General features: G+C 33.9%; 1 protein-coding gene across 1 annotated transcript in view; it reads left to right on the forward strand.

The window, feature by feature from the left end:
- Window positions 1-15,010, forward strand: part of ARAP2 (ArfGAP with RhoGAP domain, ankyrin repeat and PH domain 2) — a 271,367-nt gene that overhangs the window by 112,682 nt on the left and 143,675 nt on the right. The window lies entirely within an intron of this gene.

Below are 15,010 nucleotides of genomic sequence, written 5' to 3' on the forward strand. Positions count from 1 at the left end.
TTTAATTTTTCCTTCATTGATTGATCCTGCCTTCCTTAATCACTTATTGAATCAACAACAAAATTTATCAGCATTGACTGAATTATTTTTGTCCTCAGGTCTATGAAAATACAAATAAATGTAAAATCAGTCCCAGGAAAATATGATGAAAGAAAAATAGCCATTGGTGATATTCCCTATTTGCATAGCATGTTGAGATATGAGATCCATGTTACTCAGTTGTTAAGTCCTTGTGCCTTGATAATTTTTATCAAATTCATTTATAATTTCATAAAAATAAGAAATATATTGGTATAACAACATAATTTTACAAGATCAATTTTCCAGGTAGCCATGTTGATTAGAAGTAATTACATTATCCTCCTTTAGTTGCTTATTTCTTGAATCCTGTATCAGGCTTTACACAATTACAACAATCTTTTTAATACTGACAACATGAGACCTTTGACTGATGACAGATTATTTAATGACAGATGGTAATGCAATGCAGCTTTTTACCCTCTAAATAATCCAGATATGTGCTTAAATACCTATTTATCCTAAAATGTTATATTAGTGTGAACATAGTAGTGAACTGAATAATATCCTGTCTCATGTTTTATTTGGTGAAAGATTTCACCAGAAGTTTCAGAAATACTTTAGTCTGAGTTGTCAATTCCCTAGAAACTTGGGGCTTTCCATATTCAAAAATATTTTTGCAAGATTTCACTGTATGAAACACTTTTTCCTAACAAAGGAGTACATTCAAGGCCTTATTTTTCATTCCTGAGAATTCTCTGTGTTTTTCTGTTAGAAGTTTCAATCTGAAAGAGCTGGCTACATTTTATGTATCTTATGCAGGCATATGTTAAATAAAGAAGAAAAGAAGCCCATGAAAGTCCCACAAGGACTATAATTCAAACTGACCCTTCATGAATATTTTTAGATGCACCTCCCAGAAAAAGCAACTGGCCTTAGAGCAGAGGTAGTATGGAGAGAATGAGGGATGGAAGGAAAATTGGTTACCCATCCTCTCCTGTCTTTTTTCCTAACAATTTAAGGTTTATTAAACTTCCAGTATTAGAGTCCATACATAATTTAATATCTTTATGCATTCACTAGCTAGACCTTACTTTGAAAATTTTATTTTAATTGTCTGTTAGTTCCCTGATAGGTTTTGTCCACAAAATGTAGTCAAGTATACAGCTACATGTTTAAAACCAAGAATAATTTATGTTTCTATACCTGCAGGAGACAGGGAAATATTTTTCTGTATCTTTTTGCAAACAGACATCTATTTCTGGCATTCAGAATATCAAAGGCACTCCTGTATAAATAACATAATGAAGAACAAATTCATAAATTAAAGATCAAAGTCAACTAGATATTTTTATCCTCTGTGTACTCTCAGAGATTTATTTGGTCCAACAATTGTATTGTTTTATTTCCAGTTAGTAAAATAGTTTGCAATAGCCTATGCCTTCAGATATCTGAAGAACGGATACTCAAGTTAATTAATTCTATTTCTGATTTTCTTTTACTATGATTTTATTTTTATAATACAATGTGATCAATTGTTCTTTTTTATCACATTCTTTCATTAATTTTAATTAATGAAGTCATAGCGTTTTTAATTATAAGAAGCCTTTGAATACAGTAGAATATCAGCACTTATAGGATAAATGAAAGTTTTTGGAAAATTCAGAGACTAATTAAAGACTGGATCTAATACATTTCTTTCCCTCAGTGGTAATGGTTTTATACATGTGTCGTGGTTTAAGCCCAGCTGGCAGCTAAGCCCCACGCAGTTGCTCGCTCACTCCCCCCTGGTGAGATGGGGGAGAGAATCATAAGGGTAAAAGTGAGAAAACCTGTGGGCTGAGTGAAATACAGTTTAATAAGGAAAGCAAAGGTTCTGCACACAGCAAAGCAAACCAAGGAATTCATTCACTGCTTCCCATGGGTAAGTTGATGTTCAGCTGTCCCCAGGAAAGCAGCACTGTGTTGTGTATGATGGTGACCATGAAGAAAATGAGCTCTGCCTCAGCCAAAACCAGCACAACAAGACCTTAAAGGCTTAAACAGATGTAAAACTGAGGCTGAGGCACATAATACTGAGGCTATAGGTTGATGTCCCCTAATTTTTTTTAGAAGATCTGAATTTACTTGAATATATAACTTTGCTGCTATTTTGGAACACTTTTCTGAACAATAACTTTGCTTAAACTGTTTGATGTTGGGATTTTTTTACAATCAGTGAGTATTTAATATCCTTTTCTAAGTGGTTTCTTTCCTTCAGAAGAGTATCTTGAAAACTGACCATTTTTTCTGGGATGGGTTTTAAGTATGTGATTAAAGGAATATACTTCTGTCCTGTGATGATCATGGCCAAGCCACATTTTAATGATAATTGTTTTAATGATAATTATTTTCCCAAATTAAGAAAATAAGTAAGTTTCAGTTGATTGTGTTTGGGTTTTTTGGTACTGCTATTCAGGGAATGATTTTTCTGGATTTTTGTCTGGAAGAAATAAATGTAATATTTTGTATCACCTTAAATTCACTGAGTAAGAACTTTCTTTAGCATTGTGTATGTCAGTGAAATTTGAGAAACATGTGAACAGGAGCTTGAGTAAAGGTGAAAAGTATGTAAGTGCTCTGAGATGATGATGCTTAATGATTTTGAACTGAGAATGACATGTATTCATCTGTTTTAATAGTTATTCTCATGTGATTTTTTAGTGATTTAGTGTGGTAGGAAATTAGGTTGGTGGCTAAGTTTCTTGCATGTAAAGACAAGAATGTTGTGGATGCCAAAGACCTCCAAATATATGTAGGAAGTAAAATGTAGAACATATTACAAAGAAAAGGAACTGTGGGTTAGATCCTTAGCTATTCTTGAAGCACAGTGATTGATATCAAATAGACACATAATCCTAGATAAAAGGTCTTGTCTGATAACTCAGTGATTCTATATTCTCTCAAATATTATTTTGAAAGTTTTTATTTTTCAATTAGTTGTTTTTAGAAGATGGTGGGGAGGGGTGTTAATCTTTCTAAATTCTGAATCCAGAATAGCACATCAATCTGGGAGGCTACCAAAAGGGAAAAATAAGATCTATGCCTGCTAAAATGTTTTGTACAAAAACAAGAGCTATTTAGTGATTAAGAGGTTTTTTTTCCCTTACTTTTTCTCTGCAAAACTTCTAAAGGGAAATTGACTGGTAGGAAGAAAGAACGTATTTATTGACCTTTTGCAATGGCTGTTAAAATCCAATACTTCCGTTCAAGCTGAACTGTGTATCACTGATTAACCTTGAACCATCTTTAGTGATCCTTCCTGTGTACCTTGAACATCCTTTGAGTGGGGTGGCAGAATGTGGTACACAGGGAGGATCCATTCCCACACCAAGTGTTTGATCACTACAAAATGCAATGCTACTGCTGAGAGCCATAGTGGTTCATGAATCTTATTAAATTCAACTGAAATAAAAAAATGAGTTGAAATGTGCAAGTGACTGCATTGTGCTATGGAAAAAAACATCTTTTTGTCAATGATAATGTTAAATTTTCATAGATGTAGATGTATGCATTCTAGTGTACCACTCTCAACAAGTAACAGGGTTGAGTTGCTCAATGAATATTTTCCAATGCCAATCTTAGTACCCATGGTAACTGGGATAACGTTGGGAGATTAGAAGCGTTCATATTTTCATTTATACTACAGATTATGGGTAATCAATTCTTCAGACACAAGCTTTAGTTTAAATAGCAGTGATGGGAAGTTAAGAGCAAAAATGTAGGAAGAGATATTGTACATGGATGGGTCTGCCATTTAGAGAAATGTTTCTCACTGCAGTTTTCAGGAAAGATGTTGTGTTAACAAAAATAAAATTCCAGGAGAAGGAATTTGCTTCAGGAGCACAGCATTCCTAATGTACAGAAATGTCATATGATGACCAGCTTAGAACTATCTGCCATATAAGCACATATGTTTGAATAGAACTTTCAGACAGGTTTTGAGACTGGCTTGAACAAGAGAATTTGAAGATATGCAGAATGAGGGTAAAGTCATTGTTACCATCAGAAAGAGGCAGAATTAGACTTGCTCATGAGATTTTCCATAAAGCAGGTTCTTTTCTGCATGAACAAGGAAACTTATTACTCTAACTGCTTTGTTCATTTCTTTCAAGAGAAGACTTTTTTGAGTTCAGAATAAAAATTCAACAAATTTGCTCACTCTAGATAAGATTAGAAATTTAAAAGCCTTCCTTTCAATGCTGAAAAATTAAAATGCAATATATATATAAATATACATATTTAAAGTTTTATGCCTATCCCCCCATTCTGCAAAGTGAGAATTTTGCACTTTTTCCCCCACAAATGTAAAACTTGTTCATTGAATTATGTCACACCTTTTCTAGGGTAAACTGTTTTATTCTGATATCATGCTTATAACCTTTTCTGTCTTGGTGTCATGTACTATTTTTAGAATGTATTCTTTATCATATATAATAGTCCTTAATAGAATTTGATCCTTGATAGTTTTCTCCTCTTGTTCCCTGTCACATTCCACTGCTTTTGTCATCTTAATTTGTATTTATGTTCCTTTAGTTTCTTTTTTGCCTTCAGGATTTTCTCCAAGTTGATTATTAGCCCTTAGGGTGTCTTTTTATTCCTGGTGACTCTCCTTCTCTTTATCTGAGCCTTCCTAAACATTAACTCACTGTCCAGCTTTACATTAACACTCTATACTGGAAGCTCCTTGCTCCACTTTCTTTAATTCTGTAAAAAAACCCAAAAAAACTGTAAAAAAGTTATTTTTGTATGTAGTGTACTTAGCATTTTGTGACAAGCATTCAAACTAGAAGAAGACAAAGCAAGGTTTTACTGTCATTCTTTAATCTGTTCTTTTAAAGTATATCCAGTACTATACAAACACAGTGTGCAAAACCATACTGTCATTTCTGCACTGGTTCTGTGGAGTACAATGAAGATAAAATGTTCAGGAAAGAAAAAAATTGCTCAGTGCAGACGCTGTGGATACTTCTGATGGCATGGTAGATCTCAGAATCACAGAATGGATACAGTTGGAGCTGTGAGTCATCTTGTTCAGCCCCACTACTCAATCAGGGTCATCCTAGAGCACAAGGCACAGGATTGTGTCCAGACAGTTTTAAATATCTCCAGTGAGGGAGCCTTCACAACCTCTCTGGGCAGTCTTTTCCAGTGCTCAGTCACCTGAACAGTAAAGTCTTCTGCATACTGAGGTGGAACTTCCTGTGCATCAGTTTCTACCTGCTGCCTCTTCTCCTATTGCTTGGCACCGCTGAGCAGAGCCTGGCTCCATCCTCTTGACCCCTCTTCAGACACTGACAGATATTGATGAGGTCCTGTCAGTTATCTCTTCTCCAGGCTGAACAAGCCCATCTCTCTCACCCTTTCCCCATAAGAGAGATGCTTCTGTCCCTTAATAATCTTCTCTCACCTCTGCTGGAACTGCTTAAGGAGCTCCCTGCATCTCTCATTCTAAGGAGCCCAGAACTGGACCAGCATTCCAGATATGCCTAACCAAGGGGGAGTAGAGGGGCAGGATCACTTCCCTCAATCTGCTGGAAATGTTTATTCTAATACTCAACATTTGTATATTCCATGAGTAGTAACCTACTCTACTGCTGAGGGAAATGTTTAATTGAATGGTATTTTCCTGGCTGTGTAACTGGGTGCAGAAAATAAATTTAGCCAAGCTTTGTTTTTGGAGTGTTTAAACCTTTAGGTTCATTAAGTTGGCTTTTTTCCAACTCAGAAATATCAGACATGCAGCATAGGACCACTGATCTTAGGTCTGATTGGCCAGGGGCCATAATTCAGTGCTCCAGGAAAGACTTGCTATGCTGTGCTGTGATGACATATTTTTCCTAAAGCAAACCTGTTAGTGGTACAGCTTTGAAGCCTGGCCTGGCCATGTATTAGGCTATTTCATTTCACCCTAATATAACTCTGGAGGATGTTCACATTTATGTGGACATCTTTGACTTGTGGAGCTTCACTGTTGTCTATGTCAGTCTTATTGTGGCAATTACAGTTCTTACTATATCTAGTGCTGTGAGTACATTAAAAAAAAATAAAAATGGTTTACTGGTTTAGTTCGTCAGACACTGATTTTTTCTAGCTTCCAAGAAACATTATGGGATTGCAAGTAAATATGCTTCACCTGGCTATTCCAGGCACATGGAGTTTGCCCAGGTTTCTAGTTATTGTTACAGACTGAGATCAAACTCCAGAGCATTGTCACTCCTGTGAACATGAGGCAAAAAAGAGCCATCAGAAATGAGCACTTCTTCTCCAAGTACAGGGTGTCTTCAGTGCATTGCAAAATGGAATTTCAGATTCTCTAAATCTCAATCTTCTCAGATAACAGAGGGGTTTGTTTTGTTCTAGTTTCAAGGAAAATTGCGAAACTGCTCTCTTCTTTTACAGTTTTAGACTTGCTGTAATTCTGCCTATCTAGTGAGAAATAAAGAGGTTTTGTAGAATTTGAGATTCATAAAAACTGCTGGTTAGATTTCAAATGTAAAAATTGCAAAAAATAAAGTTGGCTGCAATCCCACTATAATTTTGAGTATAGTAACAGAAGGACTGCAACAGATTTTAAAGCTCTAACAGCATTAATCAGGAGCACAAAAAACAAGTCAGAATTGCAATTCAGCATACTACAAAAAACTTAAAAGGGCAAAAATTACCAGAATAAGTCTTCTACTTTACAAGCTTGTTTGAAAGATTTTCCTTGAATCTTTATGTCTTAGAGATTACATACTAAAAAATTTTTTTAGAGAAAAAAAGCAAAGTTCATGCTTTAAGTGTTTGTTTTGGGTTTTTTTTAGTATTTTAAAATTTCAAATTCTCAGGGAAGATAAATTCACCTCCTTCCATATCTTACAGATTTTCATGGCAATTAAATGTACATCTATTTTTTTCCTCTTGTATTTAATTTTATAATAAGAAATGCTCTTGTAGCTCATGGGTGGACTTAGAGGCCTGTGGAGACAAAACATTTTAAAATTCCTTGTTGCATTGGAGTAATATCATGGAAAAGAAGAAAAATAAATAAATACTTTCCATTCCATGGCATGCTATACTTTTTTTTTAAATTTATTTTAAAACAAATTAACCAAATATGTTAAAAAACCCATATTTGAAGCATCTCATGAAAGCATATTTTTCTGTTACATCAATCTCAATTCTGTCACAGTAATCTCAATTCTCCCAGATTCAAGCATCTAGAGGACTGAAATAAATTATCTGCCAGGGACCAGAATTTTATTTGGTGTCACTAAGAGAGTCTGTCCCATATCATAGCACACAGTGGCTGAATTTTATCATGAGTGGGAACAATTTATGTAACATTCCCAACATTACTTAAAATTTTAAAAAATTAAAACTCAAATACTTTTGGTTTGTACTCTAACAACTATCTTTGTGGCTACTGGGGATTGCATGTGTATGGTACTATAATTACCTTCTGTCCTCCCTCCACTACAGGTATTTCTAGATTATTTTCTCTGACTACAGGTGGTAGAACTTGTTCTAAAGAATCTCCCCTTACTGAACATATTCTACTGCTGAGCATAACACTGGAGCACTACCATAAGAAAGATCTGAATTTTTTCCACTTCTAATATTTAAGCCTGTACCAAACCCTTTTAAAACTGAAGCAGCATTAGTCAATCATGCAAACACTTTCCAATATGAATTTATCTCAAATTTACTATATCCTTATACTTAAATTAATCTTCTGGCTTTTTCAATATTTAAAATTTTTAGACTAATATTGTATATAACCTGATCTTGAATAGAATTCTTGCTCATTAATTTATGTAGCAGAATGTCTGATTACTGAACAGCAATGGGAGCATACTAGGATATGTCCTCATATCTCAGACAAACTAATTTATCATCATCAGGGACTAACATCACAAATATAAATTTTTATATTTTTCAGCTGAGTTAAAAAAAATCTAAAAAGAAATTATCTCCTTGTCCTTTATTACCACGGCGTTTTTCATGGAAATTTACCTCACCCAAGCCAGATAGATACATCTAATGAGTTTTATGGGCTTTTGAAAAGATTATTTACATTCCTGACAAGAATGATGAATATACAAATAAGTTGTTAAACTGTTTCTGTAGTTCAGAAAGAGTTGACAGAAATAGATCAATCCTCATAGAAAAAACCTGTGTCACCTAATCCAAACTAACTCAGATTCTACTAATTCAGATTCTATTCTGCCTTAGTGTGAAAGTCTGGCCTTCATATTAGGGGATAGCAAGCTCTCTTCCAGAATAGGTAGACAAAACAATTACTTCTCTAGCTTCACAAGGCATCACGGTCCTGTCCCTTTGGATGTAGCAGTAATAAAACTTTTTTCCTGCTCCTTACGTTTCTACACAAACCTGCTAACTTTAGCTCTTACACAGATTTTTTGTATCTTTTAGCCCAGAGTTTGCCCTTAGTTGTGACATGGCTAAGTAGAGATAAAAAACCATTCATCAGGTAAATGCTGATGTTCCAAGAGGCCCATCAGGAATGCTGTGAAGAAGGCATTCAAGAAAAAGGTGAAATCGGAGTGACATCTATACTATCAGTTTCTGTACTATTTGTGGAATAATAGTTCAAGTTAATTTTAGTGATGAAAAGCAGCTAAAGTAGAAATTATTGGATGAAAGTATAAACAGCTACACAGTGGGAAACAACAAAATCATGCACATCTGATATACTGCAGTCTGCTCAGAATAAAGTGAACATTTATAGGTGCTATAAATTTAAACTTTGGAAAAAACCACCAATGTAAATGCAAACATTGCATCCAAAGACTTGTAATTGAAAAAACACTTATGCCCTCTAGTCCAATTAACTAAAAATGTATCTTTTTTCTATGTTTTTGATTTTTTTCTTGCAGAGTAAACTTTAAATTGATATGGAAATATATGTATTATAGAGAATCATAATGTTGCTAATATTTGAATGAACTATAGATGTTAATTTACAAATTGAAAATAAAAAAGGTATTTTATATAAAACGGATTTTATGCTTGTTAAAAGGAGCAATGGGTTAAAATATTACCCCAGCTAAAACTATTCAATATAAAATGGCTAGAAGAGCTTTGACAAGCTCATTAAAATTAATATGAACATTTCAATGGGGCAGACTGGCTGTTATAAATTATTCAGGGAAAGTAATTATGCTGTTCAAAAAAGCATGCTTTTTTTTTTTTTAATATTAAAACACAAGCAAAATTTTAACTAGTAGCTAATTTCCATTTCACCCTCAATTACTAGTTTTATCTTCTGGGGGTTCCATAACAAAATCATCTACAATAAACACACCTCGAATTACAGCATTGAGGATCAGTGAACTTTATTGCCTTGGGTATCCATGGTTACCAGTCACTGAAGAACAAAAGAGACAAAGATTTGACAGCACTTTATTGTCAGCCAGGAAGCCACAAATCAGGTTGATTTTATACCTGTTTTAGACACGAACTGAGGCTACTGCCTGCCAGGTTTAGGAGTGTGTATGTGTGTCTGTCCATGTACACAGTTTGTATTGTGATAAGAGTGGCAGGAGCCTGCTTGCAAGAGGAGGTGGATTGAGAAACCAGAATACAGGATATGTTGCTAATTCCTGTCGAGTTTATATCACTTTGTATAATCTAGGAGCACAAAAATGTACAAAGAATGCCTCTCCTTGTGACTTCAGTTCTCCACTGTTGAAAACTGCTGTTCTAAAACCTTTCATGAACTTTAAAAACTGCATTTTAAAATGCTTGTAGTGTTTAGTCCTTTTAATCCTGCTGGAAGATTTTGATAGGTAGGGAAGTACTTCTAATTCTTTATCTGTTTATGCTTTGCAACCAGTACAGTATTTATCAAGTTGAAAATAACTTTACTCAGATTCCTTTTTTTTTTGTTTTCTGGCTGAACAAAACTTTTTTAGTTTCCTTTGAAGAACCTTTCTCCCTTTCCCTGCTCTTTTACTTATTCCATCTCTGCAGAAGGGCTCAGCAAAGATTTGGTACTTTAAATTCTCTCTGTTTGAAAATACATGAGCAGAACCATGCACCATGGAGGACGTCTCCTCAACCTTTTCTAAACTGGCAATGACAATTTGCTGTCCCTCTTAGAAATATTTTTCAGTACTTATTATTACTGGGATTTTATTTATATTTGAACAGCAATTATGAGAAAAATGTGAAGTATTTGATTAAAACTCACATCACTTATATTGTATGTAACCAGTGAATTAAAAAGACTCCCAACCAAGGCTTGAGGGCAAAATAAATGGGGTAGAAATGGTTGAGTAAAGCCACATTAGCTTTGCTGACTTTACATGTTGAGTCAATGTAGTTTTACCATGTCATCCCTCTTTAGTTCTAAGCTATTCAGCTGTATGCACCCCTCTTGGTAACATTTGCTTCTGGAACGTTTTGAAAATTGTTTATATAGGTTTAAAAAAAATAGCAGGATGCTTTCACTGTTTTACCTCCAGCCTAACAAAAAATCTAGACTTTTAGGAGTTTCTCTGTGTGTAAACAGATATGACCTGAAGTATTTTCCATTTGAATTTAGTTTTATAAGTATCATCAAATCAGTTATTGGCTCATAACTATTGTATCATATAATTGTATCATATAATTTATTTCTTTGCAAATATTCTCAGTAAACTTCTAGATTTTTTTGTAGCATCTTGTTTTTTATGAGAAATGACATTTAATCAAGATTTCATAAGAGAATTTCAGAGAACATGAATTGGCTCTCTTCATTAGTAATTATTCACTTACCTCAAATAAGTTTGGTAGTTTCTTAAAATCTTTGTAATTATGTAGAACAGTAAGGTCTTCTGATTTTGTTGCAAGTTTTCTCACTTGAAAATAATTTCATTGTTCTTTTAGAAGCAGAAAACTTCAAAATATTTTTACACATTTGATTCTCTATCACTTCAAACTTTTTTTTATTCCTTCAACCTGTTTTTATTAATTTCCTTAATTCTTCAGGCATGGACATTGATTTTAACAAAATATTAATGTTAATAGAATGAAAAATTTCCTATTTCTGATTGCATAATATCTGCATCTTAAATTATTTGCATCCCTTGACCTCAAAATACTCTAAAATGGGGTAACTCGTTAAGGGATAAGGGAATAATGCCCAGTCTTTCAGGAGTTTCTCTTTCATTGTCCTAGTGAAATGACTTTTTTCATACTGATTTTAGGTCTGAAAATACAGAAAACAGTATCTTTGTAGAAGCTCTTCTGCGATATCTGCTGGCTGAATTGGCACTTGCAGTTTGAAAGTGCCACATACTAATACAAATGCTAATACTGGCTGGAATCTTTCCAGTTCTATTAAACTCTTTCAATTTCTGATAATTAGTGTACTGTGGCCGTAGTCTGACAAGAGGACATTTCTGGAAGTCATACTACCCAAATTGGACTTCTCAATAGAGTACAATGATGAAAAAGGTTATGTATGGACTTTTAGGTATAGTAACAAGTTGAAGAGGCACCCTTTTTTTCCACTTGGGAAGCTATGGCACAAAAGGTCTTAATGGGAACAATGGTGTGGTAGGTGTTCAAAGGATGAAAAAGGGCAAGTGAGACATAGACATGTAAGACTTCATACAATGCTTTGAAAATTCATCTGTCAAGGGGTTATACCCACTGTAAAATTAAGAATTTTTATATGTAATGAAGAGTTCAAAGGCATGTGAATTTTATTTAAAGACTACGAATGGGGTTACAATAGTAATGATGAAATCTTGTCTTTCACATAAACTAGAGATAAGAACAAAGTCTTACACTTGCATTAGTATAGAATCATTTCTCTTATGTTTATGACATTTTCATTGTTCAGAGGGACAGGGTGGAACACGAACTCTGCTTTTCTAGTCTTGTGAACTTTAGTATGATTTATTATAATATTACAGTAGATTACTAATCCATAATAAGTCTTTTTCTCATCTCTAATAGTATATGAGAAAGTTGAATTTTTTTTGAGGAATTGTGAAAATTGCATTTCTTTGGTTGACAGTTTTTCTAATTGTATTGGAAATGCTCAAAGGCTTGTTGTATCTTCAGGTAAAGTGCAGAGATATTATGGAAAGGAGGGAATTATTTCAACTGAACTATTTTATGCCACTTTCCTGAGTCCTCCTGCCTTTTCAGGGGCTTATCTCACTGCATTTAAGACTTGCTCACTGAAATGAGCTGTTGAGAAAAGCTGGAAGGAGCCTCTCCTCCAGCTCTCCCACCAAACAGCTCTGCACGTGGGCTCCCTCCCAATTCACCTCGGACAAGCTTTTAAGTTGAGACTCTCATGCTTGAAGATTACTTCACTATGGATAGTTCTGTGTAAACACTACTTCCTGAAGGCTATCTAAAGAAAGAAACAACTAATTATTGAAAGGGCCTTGGATGGGATACTGATTAAATACCATCTTCAGTTTTCTAATTAAACATCTGTTGTATTAATCAGTTTACTGATCCTGCTCTGTTTCACTAAGTAGAGAATTTGTGTTTTAAATGTTGAATATGCAAAGTCTGCTTTATGGCTTTGTACTTCATCATCTCAGATGCAGTTGGCAATCCATCCTGTAACAATGTCACAAAAGGAATATTTGTTTTTCTTCCTTTTTTATTTGACTAACTGTTCAGTGCTTAAATAATCAACTACTGTCTTCAGTTAGCCAAATTATAGTTGTCTAGGTGATTTCTTTCTGAGCAACTGGCTTCCTATCTTAGCTCTTTTTCCTTTCAGTTGCCTTCACTGTTTAGCAGAAATAGGGAATTTAACCTTTTCTTTAGAGTTAGAAAACATATACATTCTAAACGATAAAACTCAGATATTGCTTTTCAGACTACATATTTTTTAATACTCAATAAAAACACATGGCACAGAAGTAGATTTATCCCATGTAGTTCTCCTTCTTTTCCATGTTTTGCCTGCACTTCAGAGAGTTTAAATTTCACTAAGGGAGCCCTTTCATTTAGGAGACAATTGCCTGAAAAGCCAAGATCAGTGTTGATAGCAGTTAAGAAATTGGACTTTCCACATCAATACTTGAGCCATATCAGCCTGTGACCGGCATAATAAATGCTATTACATGCATGTATTTTTTGTTAGACAAAGATGCCATCTTGTGGCAGAATGTTGGAAATTGTATCAAACAGTTTTAATTTTGGTGGAGAAACGCAGTCAAATTTTTAGCAATATTTCCAGTATTGTTTGTTGTACCATCATCCATCGAACCGTGATCCTAATATACATACATACCAGAGATATCTGATGAGCTAGCAAGTGAATATTTAGTCTTTAAGAGAAGGCACCTATGAAAAATGCCTGATGGCAAAAAGTGTTCAGCATTGGGAAAAGTGTGATAATTCTTTCCTCTAGTAAGAAGTCAGCTTCCAGTTAAAAGACCCTCTTTATAAAAAAAAAAGCATGGTTTTTATGCTTTATTCTCAGAGAAGGTGTTAAATTACTCATAGAGTTGTCTTACATCTAAAAACTGAAAATAACATAAGATGAGACATTAGTGACTAAGTGAATAAAACTAATTAATACTATTATCTTTTCTTTTACTATGCAGTTTTCTCATTTACAGTAGCAACTTGTAAATTTGCAAATATATGACCTCTATAAATAAAATACACAGACTAACTATGTATCACAATTAAGATTTGCCAGCCAGACATACAGGTTTTCTAAAATGGCCTAAAAATGAATAAAGGTTAGATCAATAAATGTTTGAGCATTGATTTTGATTCAGATTAATATTTACATTTTGTATTATATTATTCAAGGAGAGATGAAAAAGGGAAATAATTGGTGCATCGAGGAGGTATCAGAAGAATAACAGTAATTAATTGTGCACAGGTGGACTTGAAGAAAGAGGCATCTGTTTCACATTTCTGAAGCAGTAGGGAAGTCACACAGATGTGACAGCCTGTGTAATCACAATATGAGTAAGTACCAAGGAGTCATCTTGCTCTCAGAAATGTTTTTCACTGACTCTTGCCAGCTACTTTTTGCCTTTAACAGAAATCAGTTTAATGTTTAGATAAATGTATGGTGTGTTTTATGAGGTTTGCAATATAGAAGTAAATAACAGAAGATGGTAAATTAAATATTATTTTAGTGAAAACACCATTAGAGAATGCAAACTTTACTCATGCTCTGACTTAAAAATCAGGTTAGTCCTACTAAGCATTTTGGAGTTTTTAGAGATTGAAAACATGAATAAGGAATGGCACAAATACTTGTGGTTAACTATCTGTACCTTCAATTCAAGAACTTAGTATAAGAAACAAAATGTCAAAGCCATAAATTTTAGAATTTTTATGAAGAAATAGTTCTTTTTCCATATTTGATGGTAACCTAAAAAACTGCATTAAAATGAGTTTAAAGTGAGGCAAGAAATCTCCTAAATTCAGGAAAGAGATTACATATTCACATGAGTTTACACTGAAATCTTGTATGATATTCACAAGGATGAAAAATATTCATGGAGAATATAAAAGCAGAATTAATTAATATAAAAGCAGAATTAATTAACAAATCTGAAAGTAAGAAGTTACCTCTGTCTGTACATTAGGCTATAATCTGAAGAATTTGGTAGTTATTAAAACTGGATATAGAGCAATACATATAGAAGGATTCATATGACTTTGATATAATGAATAATTTCTAACATTTAAGATATATAGAAATATTGTGTTGACTGTGTATGGCATGGGCACACAGTTAAAGTCCTCAGAAATCTATGCAGATCAGTCTGTAATTATTCATACCTATATATTCAATATCTGACTTTTACATATAAGAAATGTTCACTTTTATCAAGCAAGGACATGGCTATTATACTTTGCTTATTAAAGAGGTTGCAAAGTAACAAATAGTCTTCTCCTGACTGATATCCCTGCCACTTGTTCATCCAGAAGTATCATGGAAATATTCATACACTTAACAAGA

This window comes from Agelaius phoeniceus, chromosome 4 (assembly GCF_051311805.1).
Source record: "Agelaius phoeniceus isolate bAgePho1 chromosome 4, bAgePho1.hap1, whole genome shotgun sequence".
Classification (NCBI taxonomy): domain Eukaryota; kingdom Metazoa; phylum Chordata; class Aves; order Passeriformes; family Icteridae; genus Agelaius; species Agelaius phoeniceus.